Source organism: Galeopterus variegatus, unplaced genomic scaffold, assembly GCF_000696425.1.
Source record: "Galeopterus variegatus unplaced genomic scaffold, G_variegatus-3.0.2 Scaffold60, whole genome shotgun sequence".
NCBI classification, from domain to species: Eukaryota; Metazoa; Chordata; class Mammalia; order Dermoptera; family Cynocephalidae; genus Galeopterus; species Galeopterus variegatus.
The window spans coordinates 284617-299314 of record NW_007726171.1 but is presented as its reverse complement, the minus strand read 5'-3'; the positions used below and the strand labels follow the sequence as shown (position 1 = coordinate 299314).

Sequence of the window (14698 nt, the reverse complement as noted above, 5' to 3'; positions counted from 1 at the left end):
GTGGCCTTGGTGTTATCAGCACCACACTCTCCCGAGTGAGCCACGGGCCGGCCCTTGACTTGGTGTAATAACAAGAAGTGTCTTGACCTTGCTGTCTCTAACCAACTAAGCTAACCTGCCAGCCCCATTCAATGGAATATTATTCAGCCATAAAAGGAATGAAGGCCTGATAAATGCTAAAACATGGATGAACCTTGGAAACATTATGCTAAATGAAAGAAGCCAGACACAAAAGGCCACATATTATATGACTTCGTTTATATAAAATGTCTACAACAGGCAAATCCATAGAGACAGAAAGGAGACTCATGGTTGTCAGGGGTTGATGGGGGAGGCGAGGGGGAGGAGGCTGGTAAATGGGAATGACTGTTAGTATGGAGTTTCTTTTTGGGTGATGAAAATATTACGGAATTAAGTGTGTGGTAGTAGTTTTGTGAACATATTAAAAATCATGGAATTGTACATTTTAAAAGGTGAATTTTGGGCCAACCCCGTGGCGCACTCGGGAGAGTGCGGCGCTGGGAGCGCAGCGACACTCGCTGCTGGTTCTGATCCTGTATAGGAATGGCCCGTGCGCTCACTGGCTGAGCGCCATGCCGGCAACACTGCACCAAGGGTTGCGATCCCCTTACCGGTCACGAAAAAAGACAAAATAAATAAATAAATAAATAAAAAGGTGAATTTTATGGTATGTGAACTATATCTCAATTTAAAAAATACAGCTGGAACAATGAAGGTATCTTTTACTAAGATGGAGAAGATTAGGGAAGGGGCACGTGTAGGAGAGAAAGGAGGAATTGTTTTGGACATGGTAAGTTTGAAATACCTATTAGACATCTAAGTGGATTTGTTAGGTAAGCAGTTGGAGATATTAGTCTGGCCTGAACTAGAGGAGAGGTATCGGTTGGGAATATAAAGTTGGGAAAAAATGAATTCATATATGTAAAACACTTAGTGCTTGGAACATAGTAAGATCTACAAATGTTAGCTATTATATGTATAGAGCAATAGCCAATTGTTCCAGAACAATTTGTAGAAACCCTTCCCCTCTTATTTTTAATGCCACCTCTGTTATATACAAAATTTCCTTATATATTTAAGGTCCCCTTTTTTTTCATCAAAAAAGAAAAAAAAAGATTATATATTTAAGGTCTGTTTCTATCACTGCATTCTTTTAAGTAGGAATTAAGGGGAGAGTAGATTGGAAGCCAAGACTCCTCTCAGCTTTTCTCAATTCTTTTCACAAGAACCTAAGTGATTTTATGCCTCTGTTTCACCTTTGCTATCTACTGAGAAATCACCTGGATTCTTCCTGCCTTTCAGAAGGTGCTGTGAGGATAGATGAGATGCTAGGAAGGAAGTGCAGAAAGCCAAGTAACAGAGCTGTAAAAGGAAAGAACAGAGATTCCATAGGTAATATAAACTTCTCCACACAACTTAACTTTATAAAAGTTTTTAATTGTGGTAAAAAAAAAAAATGACATAACATTCACCATCTTAACCATATGATAAATTTTTGAATACAGCTATTGCATTTGATGTTTCCCCCCAAATCTTCCCAAGGCTTTCTCATAATTTAACTCCTGGTTTAAATGTTACTTCCTCAAAGAGGCCTCTCACCACTAGGAGTAAAGTTTCTTCCCCACTCCTACTCACTTTGTCTCATTACCCTGAAGCACTCTTCACTATTTGAAACATTTGTGATTATTGGCTTATTAACTGTCTCCCCTCCCCACTAAAATATATATTCTAGCAGAGCAGGGACCTGGTCTGTCTGTTCTCCCCATGATTAGAACGTGCTTTGCACATAGTATGTTCTGTTAAGTTTTGTTAAAACACTTGCTGAATAATAAATATAGTGCTTTTTTTAAAAAAGTTTCATGAGCCGTTTAGCTCAGCTGGTTAGAGCGTAGTGTTGTACACCAAGGTCAAGGGTTCAGATCCCCACACCGGCCAGCCGCCAAAAAAAAAAAAAAATCAGTTTCATAACGTGATCATAACATCATAACAACTTTTTGAGTAAAATGGGATTGGTAGCTACATTGTACAGAGCTTCAGAGAAGCTTCTCACCCAAGACCATAAAGCTGGTAAAATGGCAGCATTAGGATTGCTGTGCCGGTGGATTGCTTTTTCCCAACACATTTATTCCAGTTCTAGGGCTAAGGGTATTTGTAATTACTTTGCCATTAAGGAAGCGATGACTCTGGAGGATAGCAAAAACAACCTGCACATTTTTTAAGTAGCCATTTCCTTACCATACTCCCCCCCATCCCCCAGTCACACTCACACACACACACATTTTGGCCACAGTGATAGTATTGTAAGTGTAAAGAAAGTATAACTATTCACATGTCTGGAATCCTGAACTCCCTTGTGTTAACCCCTCTTTTTTTAAACAGCTTTATTGAAATATAATCTCTCACTTTTAAAGTGTGCTCCTTTGAGATAATCTTGTTCCCTAGAATATTTGCTCTACCTTTTTTTGGCAGCTGGCCGGTATGGGGATCTGAACCCATGACTTTGGTGATATAATGCTACCCTCTAACCAACTGAGCTACCCAATCAGCCTAGCGCTTCACCTTCTGGACATCCACCACTACAGGCACCAGTAAATATTCCCTTTCCTCCTTTTCCCCTGCTTTATCCACCCCCACCCTGCCACCCCCCGACTCTGCAGCCGAACACGTGTGAGTTGTGTGTACAGTACTCGCTCACCGTCCGTCCCCAGGCCTGCCCACAGTAAACCAGGCCCCTTCTTTTCCTGGAGCCCCGCCCCTCGGCCCCTTTCCAACTCAGCCCCCACAAATCTCGCCCTTCCCCCCCTACTTCTCGCGAGAAATGAACGTGCCTGCCTGGACGGCAGGAAAGTATCTGCTCCGCTAAGGGGGGTGAGAAGGACTTGGAGACAGATTGTGGGAAGGAGCACGGGCGGGCGGGAGGCGACGGAGCTACCAGCGGGTGAGTCCTGTTAACATTAGTTAGTCCTCGATCTGACGGGAGTTTCTCCTTCAACTCTGGCCAGTACCAGCGTCCCGGGCCGGGGTCTCCCCTCCCAGTCTGTGTTAGACGGGGGCGCTGAGGCGGTGGCCGGGCCCTGTCTGAGGAAGTGGGTGGGGTATAGGTTAAAACTGGCCAATAAGAGAGAGGGAGGCTACGATTGGCGGCGATGAACGCTAATGGGAAATCGTCTTTACCTTGCGGAGTGCCGCCCCTCTCCCTCCTCCCGCCTCCTTCCTTTGGGGGGAAGGCGGGGCCACAGGCCTGAAGTGTGGGGAGAACTTGGGGTAAGTAGCCCCGGGGGGCACAGGGCGTGGCAAAGAGAGGGGAATTGGATACTGAGGGACTGGTGGTCTAGAGGCGCCTAATGGAAGGATCATGGAATGCGGTGGAATGGGAGAAAGAGCAAGGGTACTAAACTAGGTTGAAGATCCAGGGCTTCCCAAAGAGTGGGGTTAGGGTCTTAGCATTAAAAAAGGCAGGGATAATAGGAAGGAGGTAGGAAATGAGTGGGTGAGAACAAGAATCTTGATCAGGTAAAAACGTGCATTGGGTTTAGCTAGAAAGATAGCTAGGGGTAGATCACTGGAAATGAGGGTCGTGGCATTTCGATTGAATTAATAAAATGAGTATCAGGGACGTGATATCAGAGAGAAAGTAAGGGTTTAGAGAAAATTGAGTGAATGAGTTTAGGAAGACAATATGCGTGGGCTGAGTCGCCAGAAGGCGTGGCTTTGGGAACGGTATGGGAGTCGATAGGAGTAAGGGAGGTATTTGGAAAGGAGACGGCTGATATACAGGTCTTAGCCTACATATCAGAAGGAGGCTGAGATATTGATTTAGAGCTTCTGGTGGATATGGCACCCAGACTGGTGACCAGCCTACAAGAATGCTGGCATGGAGGTAGAGAGGAGAAAAATAGAACACTTTCATCATTTCTCTGATTTTCTTTCTCTCTCTCTCTTCCCCTTCCCAAATTTCATCTCTTCCAAAACACTGGGGGATGTGGGCTTGGGACTTAACCGGTCCAAGTTAGAGCCCCATAGGGACTTATATGTTGCTCTGAATTGCTTGTTATGTTCTCTGACCGGGGTGTTTACTGCTCAGGGCACCTCCTACCCAGATTCCCGCGTTGCAGCTTTCCTAACTTTAAGAGTTTGTTTTCTACTTAACAGAGGATGTTTTAGTATCTCTGAGGATCGTGTCATAGTAAGTGTAGGTTTGTAGGGGTGTGCAGAGTTTTCTCAGCAAACTCACTTGATTCTTATGTTTAAAAATTTTGCGGTAGTGTAAGTGATTCTTGTAGAGACTTCAGTCTTTATAGGCATTCTAAGCACATATATACTAAAACGAAGTTTGTTTTGTTTAAATGTGCCTTTTCTACTCATTCTTGAAGAGTTGTTAAATGGATGGTTGCAGTTAGTTTTAGTTAGCTTATATATTTTTTTAAATGGTGTAAATAAAATAGACACATATTTCAGGAAAGTGAAAAATGTTCAGTTTCTTTCTTTGCAACCATTCTCAGAAACCAAAGAAATGTCATCATATCTTAGGACAGGGGTTGGGGAAAGCAAACACAATTTGTACTTAAACGTGGAGGATGTAAGGTAAGTGGAGAGTATTGCGAAATGTAACATGTCTGTAAGAAAAGAAGCTGAAGAAAAGTTTGGCAGCTGTACTAAGTAGTCTTACCAGTTCTTAATTCTGTGCAGAAAAGGACAGGCCTTTGGCTTTTGTTTAGTAATGAATTAGACTAATACAGCCAATTAATTATTATTATTTTTGCTATTGCATAGAATTTTCTTTTACATTACTTCTTTCACTTTTGAAAAGCGAAGTAATATCTGAAATACTAGTAAAGCTATTATATGAAGAGAAATCAGAGTATGTAGTTTTGCATTAACTATAAAACTGGTTTTCAGCAACCAGTTGTAGCTTTTCTCCTCTGCCAGGAAGTTACTTCTATAGCACATTGAGACCAGTTAATGACTGACTCTTTAGCGTTAACTACTGATCTGGGTTCCAGTATTTCACATGAAGAGCATTGCCACTGGAAATTCAGAACATTTTCACAGTTTGCCTGGCAGCAGCACAAAAAAATATCCAATGAGAGAGCAAAGTTCCTTGTTTTGGTCTTTCATCCTAGAATTTGTGATGGCTTTGACTCAAACACTATTAAATGCAAGATTATTTTTTTCTCTCTAGTGTTACCACCCAGGAGAAAGCTGAAGCATGATAACATTGCTATTCTTTCAACTTGTGGATCAAAGTTTATACTTTTTACATTGAAACAGTAGTTTCAGTGTCGTGATTTTTAAACACCTTTGTTTACCATGGCTTTAAAAAGTAATAGCTACTGTTACTGTATTTGTTCTCTTTCTTCTCCTCATTTGAACCCCAAATGAAAATTGTTTTTTCAACCAACTCTTAAGCTACTACTTTGCCTTGAGTAAAGCCCCTGGCTCTGCCTGAACACAGCTGCTCTGAAGTTCTCAGAAGTTGTTGTTTTATGCATGTCAAGACTGAGTTTTTCCTAGGCTGCAGTGGGAGGGAGTCAGTGTTACTGCAGCCTCCTATCCACGTCTTATAAGGAGGAGCCTTCTCCTTGCAAGGAAGTTTTAGGTGGAGCAAATAGCGCTGCCATGTAAATGTCTAATAAAGACAGCTCTCTTCTTGAGACTAGTTGGCAGGCTGGCATATAATTGTCCCTTATCCCTTGATAAAGGTACTAAAGTTAAAGTACAGATGTTTCTTTGAGAAAAACAAATGCAGCATTCATTAAAAAAAAAAAAAAAGTTAATTTCTTTTGTTGTTGGTTTCTCTGAAAATGGTTCTGTGATTTTGGTGTTCATGAAAAAGGCTTCTTTCTCTTTAAAAACGTCGAAGAAGGGCTGGTCCTGTGGCTCACTCAGGAGAGTGCGGCGCTGGGAGCACCCAGGCCACAGGTTTGGATCCTATATGGGGATGGCCAGTACGCTGAGCGTGGTGCAGATCACACCATGCCGACAGTTGCGATCCCCTTACCGGTCAAAAAATAAAATAAAAACGTCGAAAAAAAGAATTTTTAAGCTTCTTTGACATATGCTCATTTTTAATTGTTGCCTTCCCCTAAGAGATTTCTTTTGGGATCGAGTATACTCATGATATTGTGAAAACACATCATATTTGGAATCTCTAATGGGTCGTCTTTTAACTTCTGAACACTGTAAGGAAGAGGTTCCCACTTCACAGATATCCTGTTCTATTATCGGAGCTCTACTTTTAGAACATTCTTTACATTGTGTTGAAGGTCTTTAGCTCTGTCATCTGAAGCCACAATAAATAAACTTAATTCCCTGTCAACATGGAAGGCTTCAAATATTTGACACTTACATCCCATTAAGGTATCTCTTTCTGCGGTAAATATCCCAATTTCTTTCAGCTGTTCCTCAAATAACTTTTTTAAATAAAGCTCAGGCTCGTCATTAACTTAGTTGCCTGAGTTTTTAGGGTTCCTTATCTACATCTGAATATAACGTCTCAAATAAAATCTGATCAATATAGATCAGTACAGGGGGAGCATGGCTTCTTTCTTGCTGTACTCTATACCTCTATTCTTAAAGATCACATTAATTTGTGTAGTTGATCTTTTTTTTTTTTTTTTAAGATGACCGGTAAGGGGATCTTAACCCTTGACTTGGTGTTGTCAGCACCACGCTCTCCCAAGTGAGCCAACCGGCCATCCCTATATAGGATCCAAACCCACGGCCTTGGTGTTATCAGCACCACACTCTCCCAAGTGAGCCACAGGCCAGCCCTATGTAGTTGACTTTTTTAACATAATTGAGAACTTTACATTTATCTCTGTAGTTGTCATCTTGTTAATTTTGGTTTATTATTTTAGCTTGATAATGTTATTTAGCCTCATGACCATTCCTCTTATCTTTGTGTTATTGATAAATATGATGCCTGTGTTTTTGTTTTAGTTCACTGATAAAAATATGTATAAGGGTGGAGCAATGCTGTACAACATTAGCAGACTGTCATTATGTTAACATTAATCCATTAATCAAACTTTTGGGTAAAATTAAGTTATGAATCCCACCTGCTGTTTTATATTATCTAACTTTTATTTTTTCTATGAAATATCTAGAGGTGTCCTGTTGAGATCGAAATATATTCAGTCTCTTAACATCACTGAGTTCGTAGACTAGTGACCTTGTCAGAAAGTGAAGTTAGATATTAGTTGCTATCTAGCTATCTTATGCCAGTGTTTATAGGTCACTGCATAACTTGCCAGTTGTTTAAATTGTCTATTTAATAATTCATTTTAGCATCTTTCTGGGAAACAATATCTATTTCACTACTCTACAGTTTTCTGTTTTTTGTTTTTTGGTGGCTGGCCTGTGTGAGGTTCTGCACCTTGGTGTTACAAGGCTATGCTCTAACCAACTGAGCTAACCAGCCAGCCCCACTCTACAGTTTCTGTACTCTACCTTCCCTGCCCCATATTTTTTCAAATTATAACTTTTTCCCCCATTTTCAAGACTTCTGGTCCTGCTTTCTTTTCTTTCTTCTTTCTTTCTTTTTTAATAATTATAGAATGTTTAACGTGTCCAGTGTTTCTTCTTAGTTGCATGTTTTTGTCATTAGATGAAATTCTGTTTTGGAAACTCTTTTAGGAAGAAAGTTTATTCCCTGAATATTTTAAGTTAGAAATTAAAGAATTAAACTCCATTATAGAACAGTTGTATTGTAGCTTCCTCATGATAATAAAACTCCAGTTTAGTCCTAACTTTTCATTTTCTGTTTGGAATAAGAAACCTACACCGACTGTAAATACACACACACATAATTGCCATTTATAATTATAGTTTATTGGTGTGGTGGTATAAGTTTGCCAGGCTATGTGCAGTAAGTGAAATGGTGCTACAGAAGACATCTCTAGGGACTAAAGACTTTATGTTGGCAGCCAACAACTTTCCTGTGTGTTAATTTTAGACCTGACAGTTGAATTTACGTTTGAGCAATTTTAGCTGATAAATGCATTTTTAAAGCACCTTCCTCTTTTGGGGTTTTAATTTTTACTTTCATTTTTTAAAAATTGCAAATTGTGAATGGAAATGTTTGTGCAGATTGAAGTTGCATGCTACCAGGCATGACAGGATTCATTTTTTTTCTTATACCATCTCATATTAGTTATGAGTTCTCCTGGAAAGCAGAAGGATGGACTTGATGACCCCTCAAGGTCCTTTCTATTCTAAACATTCATAAATAGAAACTCAGATCTAGGAATTTACAATTGAAGAATCAGGAAGAAAAATAGACTGTAAAGAAAATGAAATTGAAATGGTTCTGTTGACCTACTGGGAATGGATAAACAAAAAGTAAGAAACAAATGAGGAGATACAATAACTCTTTTGAGTTAAAAACAAAACAAAAATCAACAACAGATATTTTGCATTGGTGTCATTTCATGTCTTAAAAATATTTTCTCATAACATTTTCTCCTCAGCATTTCCCCGGTGGACACTTTGTGTTGAAAGAATGTTGGGGTTTTTTTTCCTGTTAAATCATAGTATTTTGTTTCCCTTCTTTTGTTTGTCCTTTTGTTTAGGAACTTGTGTGTGTGTGTGTGTGTGTGTACTATCATAGTATTTTGTTTCCCTTCTTTTGTTTGTCCTTTTGTTTAGGAACTTGTGTGTGTGTGTGTGTGTGTGTACTATCATAGTATTTTGTTTCCCTTCTTTTGTTTGTCCTTTTGTTTAGGAACTTGTGTGTGTGTGTGTGTGTGTGTACTCGTGTGTGTGTGTGTGTGTGTGTTTTCTGAATAATGTACTGACTGACTATATACAATGAAGCAAAATTCAGTTCAGTTTTGAAAGTAAACATTTGATGAATAGCCACCACGGAGAGGAAGGATGAGTGTTACGATTCAGGAAAGGTTGTATTGAAAAGATAAATTTACTTGCTTTTAAAACTTTGTAGGCAGAAATTTAGGAAAGTTTCCCAATTAAACTACAGGTGAGTTAGTATAGTAGTCTTATGAAGGATATAAGAATACTTAAGCATTTAGAGCAAAACTCATTACAAACTCATGACTTCACTTTGTTAGACTTTTCTCATCTTTTGATGAATTTGAATTTGAATTCTAAATGTTCTCATACATTTGAAACCAGACTGTATAAAAACTTTCTCTTTTCTGTTCAATACTGCATTTCTCCTTAATAAATATCAGTTTAGGACAGTCTAATGGGAGCCAAGATTTAGCCTAAAAAGTCACTTTGTTAACTTGTGGCTTAGGCTTCTGTGGTAGTAGTGTTGTTCTGCCATAGCCCCACCTTCTCACAAAACCCAACATTTTCTTTAAGTGGAATTACATACTGTTATCTCCTTATCTGGTAGCCTGCTGCTTTTTTTTTTTTTTTTTTTTTTTTTAAAGATGACCGGTAAGGGGATCTTAACCCTGGACTTGGTGTTGTTAGCACCACGCTGAGCCAGTGAGCGGACCGGCCATCCCTATATGGGATCCGAACCGGGGCCTTGGTGTTATCAGCACCACACTCTCCCGAGTGAGCCATGGGCCGGCCCGTGCTGCTTTCTGATATAGCAGACAGGGAAGGTTTATAAGCTAAGCTGGTCAAAATTCATTTGGGGCTTAAAATTTACCATGCAGTAGAAAAAAATTACATTTTTTCAGATTAAAAAACAAGGTACAACCATGTTTTTGAAATAGGAATATGCCTGATGGTTTATAAAATCTGGATGACATTGAATATAATATGATCACTGTAAGTGATTTGTGTTGGCACCAAGTTTCTTGCCAGTAATATTCATTTAAGCTCTATCAGACTTGTGTAGCACCATGTTGGTTTTATTTAACATGGTATTTCTGGTAACAGCATGACTCCTGTAGCACTATTTTATTTAACTTATTTTTTTTTAAGTTTTGATCAAGCAGTAGATTGCTAATATTTTACACATCTATATTTGGGACTGGTGAGAGTTGATTAGTGAGCATTGGAATACCCTCAAATAGATCACTGTGTTGCAAATATGTGGACAGATTTAGAAAATAGATCTTTTTTCTCAAGAACTTTTAAGCATCTCCATGATTGTCATTGCGCAGTATTGCAGCGGTTTCCTACCCAGAACCAAACTCATACTGGGGTTTTAATATTAAAGTCTGTCAGGTTTGCTGTTATTGTTTGCAGTCCATGAAGATTTAAAATGGATCATTAAAGATGAGTATTTTGGGTTTGATTGCTATTGGTTTATTGTTTTAGGGATCATACTTTATCTGAAAATGAGCAGAAAAAAATCAAAAGACAATTTTTTGTTTGACATCGAACCAGTTTCCAGAATTTTTTCCAATTCTGAAATGGACATTGAGGCCAAACATAGATAGGTATAATGTTCTTTAGTTATTTCTAACTTTGCTTCTTGCTGCCACGTTAGCAAGTTGTTGCTTCTTTGTTTTTGCTTTATTAACCTTTCTGGGGCTAGCTCAGAATAGTTCCTTGAATCCTCTGAAAACCTAGACAGCCTTTAAAAAAACTTCTAGTCAAGTAGTTGCCTATATAAAGCTGCTTCCAGACAGGTTATAAGCTTTGGCCATGTGTTGCCTAACTTATGATTCAGCCTAATTTTCACTCCCATCTGTTTTCAGTCATTTGCTTCAAAACTATTTGGTCTATTTAAGCTGGCTCCTTTCTTTGAAACCTGTCTCTGTATGTCTGAGCCTGAAATTCAGAAATTAATTTCAACCTTCTGTTTGATTGATCAACCTGGTTTTTCCTACTGTTTAAGAAATAAAACAGTGGTCTCAGTACCAACCCCTTTACACTTGTAAAATTATTGAGTACTTTGTTTATGTAGGTTATAGTTGTCAACATTTAGCATATTAGAAATTGAAAGAGAAATTTAAGAAATATTTATTAATTTATTTATAAAATAATAAACCCATTACATGTTAACATAAATCACTATACATAGTTTCAAAAAAATTAGAGGGAAGAGCTTCAGATCTCTTTAATTTCTGGCTTAACAGAAAACAGCTGGATTCTTGTATCTCCTCCTGCATTCAATCTAAGATATGTTGTTTTGGTTTAAGTATATGAAGAAAACAGAGGTCATATAGATATGTAATAGGAAAAGGAAAGATTATTTTCAAATAATTATAGATAGTCTTCTGTGATATTACAACAAAATCTGAAAAGTGATAGTTTCTTTAAAATTAACTGTAGTGTAGAATCTGAAATCATGTCTGTGAACTTTTAATACTATAACATTAAAATGTGTTCACCTATCTTGCTTTTTAAATAGATCTTTTACTCATGAATGATTTTAACCCCGATGAATCCTCTGAAAAGGTCTTGGAGGTCTGTAGGGATTCCTGAAGCCCACTTTGAGAAAAATATGACTGTTTTCCATATGGAAGGAATTAGGCTCTTCAGTGTTCACCTATCTTGCTTTTTAAATAGATCTTTTACTCATGAATGATTTTAACCCCGATGAACCCTCTGAAAAGGTCTTGGAGGTCTGTAGGGATTCCTGAAGCCCACTTTGAGAAAAATATGACTGTTTTCCATATGGAAGGAATTAGGCTCTTCAATCTTCTTTGTGCTTCTCAAAGAGTGAGCCACAGACAATTTGCATCAGAATTACCCAGGGTGTTTTTTTGTTTGTTTGTTTTGTTTAAAAATTTTTTGTTGTTTTTGGCAGCTGGCTGGTATGGGGATCTAAATCTTTTGACCTTGGTGTTATAACACTGCAATTAGTACTTGGATAGTCACATTATGAAAGAACTTGTTAAGGATTAACATATAAATTCTGACATTTATCATAATTGGAATATCTTTTTTTTTCTGCCCCGGAACATCTTAATTAACTATTTTTTCATTTTTTTAGTAGCTGGCTGGTGAGGGGATCCAAACCCTTGACCTTGGTGTTATCAACACTTCACTCCAACCAACTGAGCTAACCAGCCAGCCCAAACCATGTATTTTGTTTAATGATAGTTAACATATATACCAGGAGTTGGGAAACTAAGGCTAGATAGTAAATATGTTAATCTGTGCAGCCATGAGGTGTCTGTTGTATCTATTCCTCTCTGCCATTCTAGCATAAAAGCAGTCATAGACAATATGTAAATGATAAATATGGCTGTGATCTAATAAAACTTTATTTGTGGGCCAGCTGGTTAGCTTACTTGGTTAGAGTGCAGTGTCAAGGGTTCAAATAGCTGTTTAGGGACACTAAAATTTGAATTTCATATAATTTTCACTTGTCATGAAATATTTTTTCTACCTTTTATTTTTTTTTTCCTACTGTATACAAGTGTAAAAATGATTCTTAGCTTGTGGGCCATATAGAAATAGGTTGTGGGCTGGGTTTGGCATATGAGCTGAAGTTTGCCAACTCTTGATATATGCTATAACTGGGTTATGAATTTTAAAATAATTATGATAAAATATGCTTAACGTTAAAACTATGAACAATACCTAATTTTCTTAGGCAAAATGATACTCCAAGAACTTGTAGTCCTTCAAATTCATGTTTCTGGACATTCATTTATATAGTCATATAAGAAACACCTGTTGTGTGCTAAATTATTGGAAATACATTATTCAGTTATAAGTAGTTATATAATATGCAAGTTGTCATACCAATTTTAGGAGTTATAAAAAGATATGGTATCCATTCTTGTGTCTTGTTTGGAGTGAATGAGAACAGGTAAGTAGAATTTAGACCAACCTCAATCTCTTGACTCCTTTTTTGTCTATTTTTTTGTAACTGTCTACCTTCGTTTTCCAGTCAGTTAGCAAAGTACTTTATAAAACCCTGATATAAAATAAGCTAATTAGTTTAAGATTATAGTAATATATACTTGCTACATAATCCTTTTGGTGAAATTTATTTACCTACTAATGGGATAACATATGCTAAATTATTGTTATGCTAAATAATACATACAGTGGTAAATTAATCCAGAACTTATGAAATTTCAATTCCTAAATAATCTACTGCCCAATAAAACTTGAGCCTATTTTGTTTTCTGTGTTTCACGTAACCTGCATTATAGTCTCACAGTTTATGTGTTTACTAGAGTCTTTTCAGTTTTCTAGATATAATGCAAATGAGAGCAGCACTGAGTATCCTATGGAGAATAAAATGTTGAGACTGCTATGGTGAAGATCTTCAGTGTTTATACTCTTTGCTTAGCACCAGTCAAATTATCTTAGAGTCTGAAATTTGGTATCTAAAGTGGTGTTTTTAGAAGGTGGCTGGCCAGTATGGGGATCTGAACCCTTGACCTTGGTGTTGTAACTCCACACTCCAACCAGCTGAGCTAACCTGCCAGCCTGATTTTTTTCTTTTTGATATCATAAAGGAATTGAGCCCATAGAGCTCTTTTTGGGTGCCTATCTAAATTTTTTAGCTTGTTTATAACTGAGCCAGAAGGCATTCAGTACCTGCTAAGCTTGGTGTCAGCCCTCTATTCCCTTTGTGATCCATGGTTGGGGCGATTTCTGATTGTTTAATATAAGTAATACTTGTTAGGGAGTATTCATGAGATTCTGAAAATAGGTATTTGCAGATAACAAAGGAGGAACTATCTTGAACTGCTTGGTTTACCCTGTGTATCAATATAAGTTTAACTTTCCACCATTTCTATTTTCTATATGAAACTTAGTTTATAATCTTAGAAAATTTTTTGTGATAGTCCTTTTTGAACTTAATTTGTCAATTGATTCTGTTGCTTTGTAGTAGAGAATGAGCAACTTTGTAAGATTTTTAAATATACTGTTTAGTGCTCTAGAATAGTCTGGCAGAAATGGGCCTTTTTTTTTTTTTAACTCAAAGATGTTTTTTTCAGTCATGCAGATCAGCTTTCTTTTTTATTATTAGACTACATTATAATTTTTTTTGCTTTATTAAAAGCAATCTATGATCATTGTAGAGACTTTGAAAAATACTAAAGGTACAAAGAAAATGAAATCACCTAGGATTCCGTTATCCAGAGATGATAATCCATTATTAATATTTTGATATTAATTCTGTTACTTACTTATTTCTTTTCTTTTCTTTCTTTTTTTTTTTGCTGGCTAGTGCAGGGATTGAACCCCAGACTTTGGTGGTAGCAGCACCACACTTTAACCAAGGGAGCTAACTGGCCAACTCCCTCATCTTTATCTATGCTTATTATTTTGTTTGTTTTTTTATAGATTTGGAATTATGTTGCAGATGCAATTTTATATCCTGCTTTTTTTCATTTAATAAATAGTATTTTCTCATATCATTGAATAGTTTTCAAAATGCAATTTTTAACAACTTAAATATAGTCTATTATAAGGCAGTACCTTAATGTATGTTTATCTATTCTTCTTAAATATTTAATTTATGTTCTTTTTTTTATCATAAATATGACTATGATGAACATTTTAATATATAAATCATCTTTGTTTCTGGTTTTATCCTTAGAATAGAGTCTTGAAACAAGAATGATTTGTTCAAAGAATACAAAATATTTTAAGACATTTAATATAAATATTGGCAATTGCTTTCCAGAAATTTTGTCTAAATAGGTACTCCTGAAAGTATTACATAAAGGTATCCTTTCTGCTACATACTTGACTGGCATTCTCTTGTACTTGTACATATATCTTAAAAGCTCTGGCCAAGGATTTGTTTTCAAGGTTCAATTAAGGGATAACTTGA

At 37.1% G+C, this 14698-nt stretch overlaps 1 protein-coding gene across 5 annotated transcripts in view; it reads left to right on the top strand.

The window, feature by feature from the left end:
* The first annotated feature begins 2572 nt into the window (after positions 1-2572).
* Positions 2573-14698, top strand: part of ATF7 (activating transcription factor 7) — an 89197-nt gene continuing 77071 nt past the window's right edge. For 2 of the 5 annotated variants that reach the window (XM_008575974.1, XM_008575983.1), the window contains exon 1: positions 2882-2959. The gene's annotated coding sequence lies outside the window, so the exon portion shown is untranslated. Of the gene's footprint in view, positions 2610-2872; positions 2960-3321; positions 3410-14698 lie in introns of those variants that run through there. The other 3 variants (XM_008575960.1, XM_008575957.1, XM_008575967.1) reach the window with 3 other exon arrangements.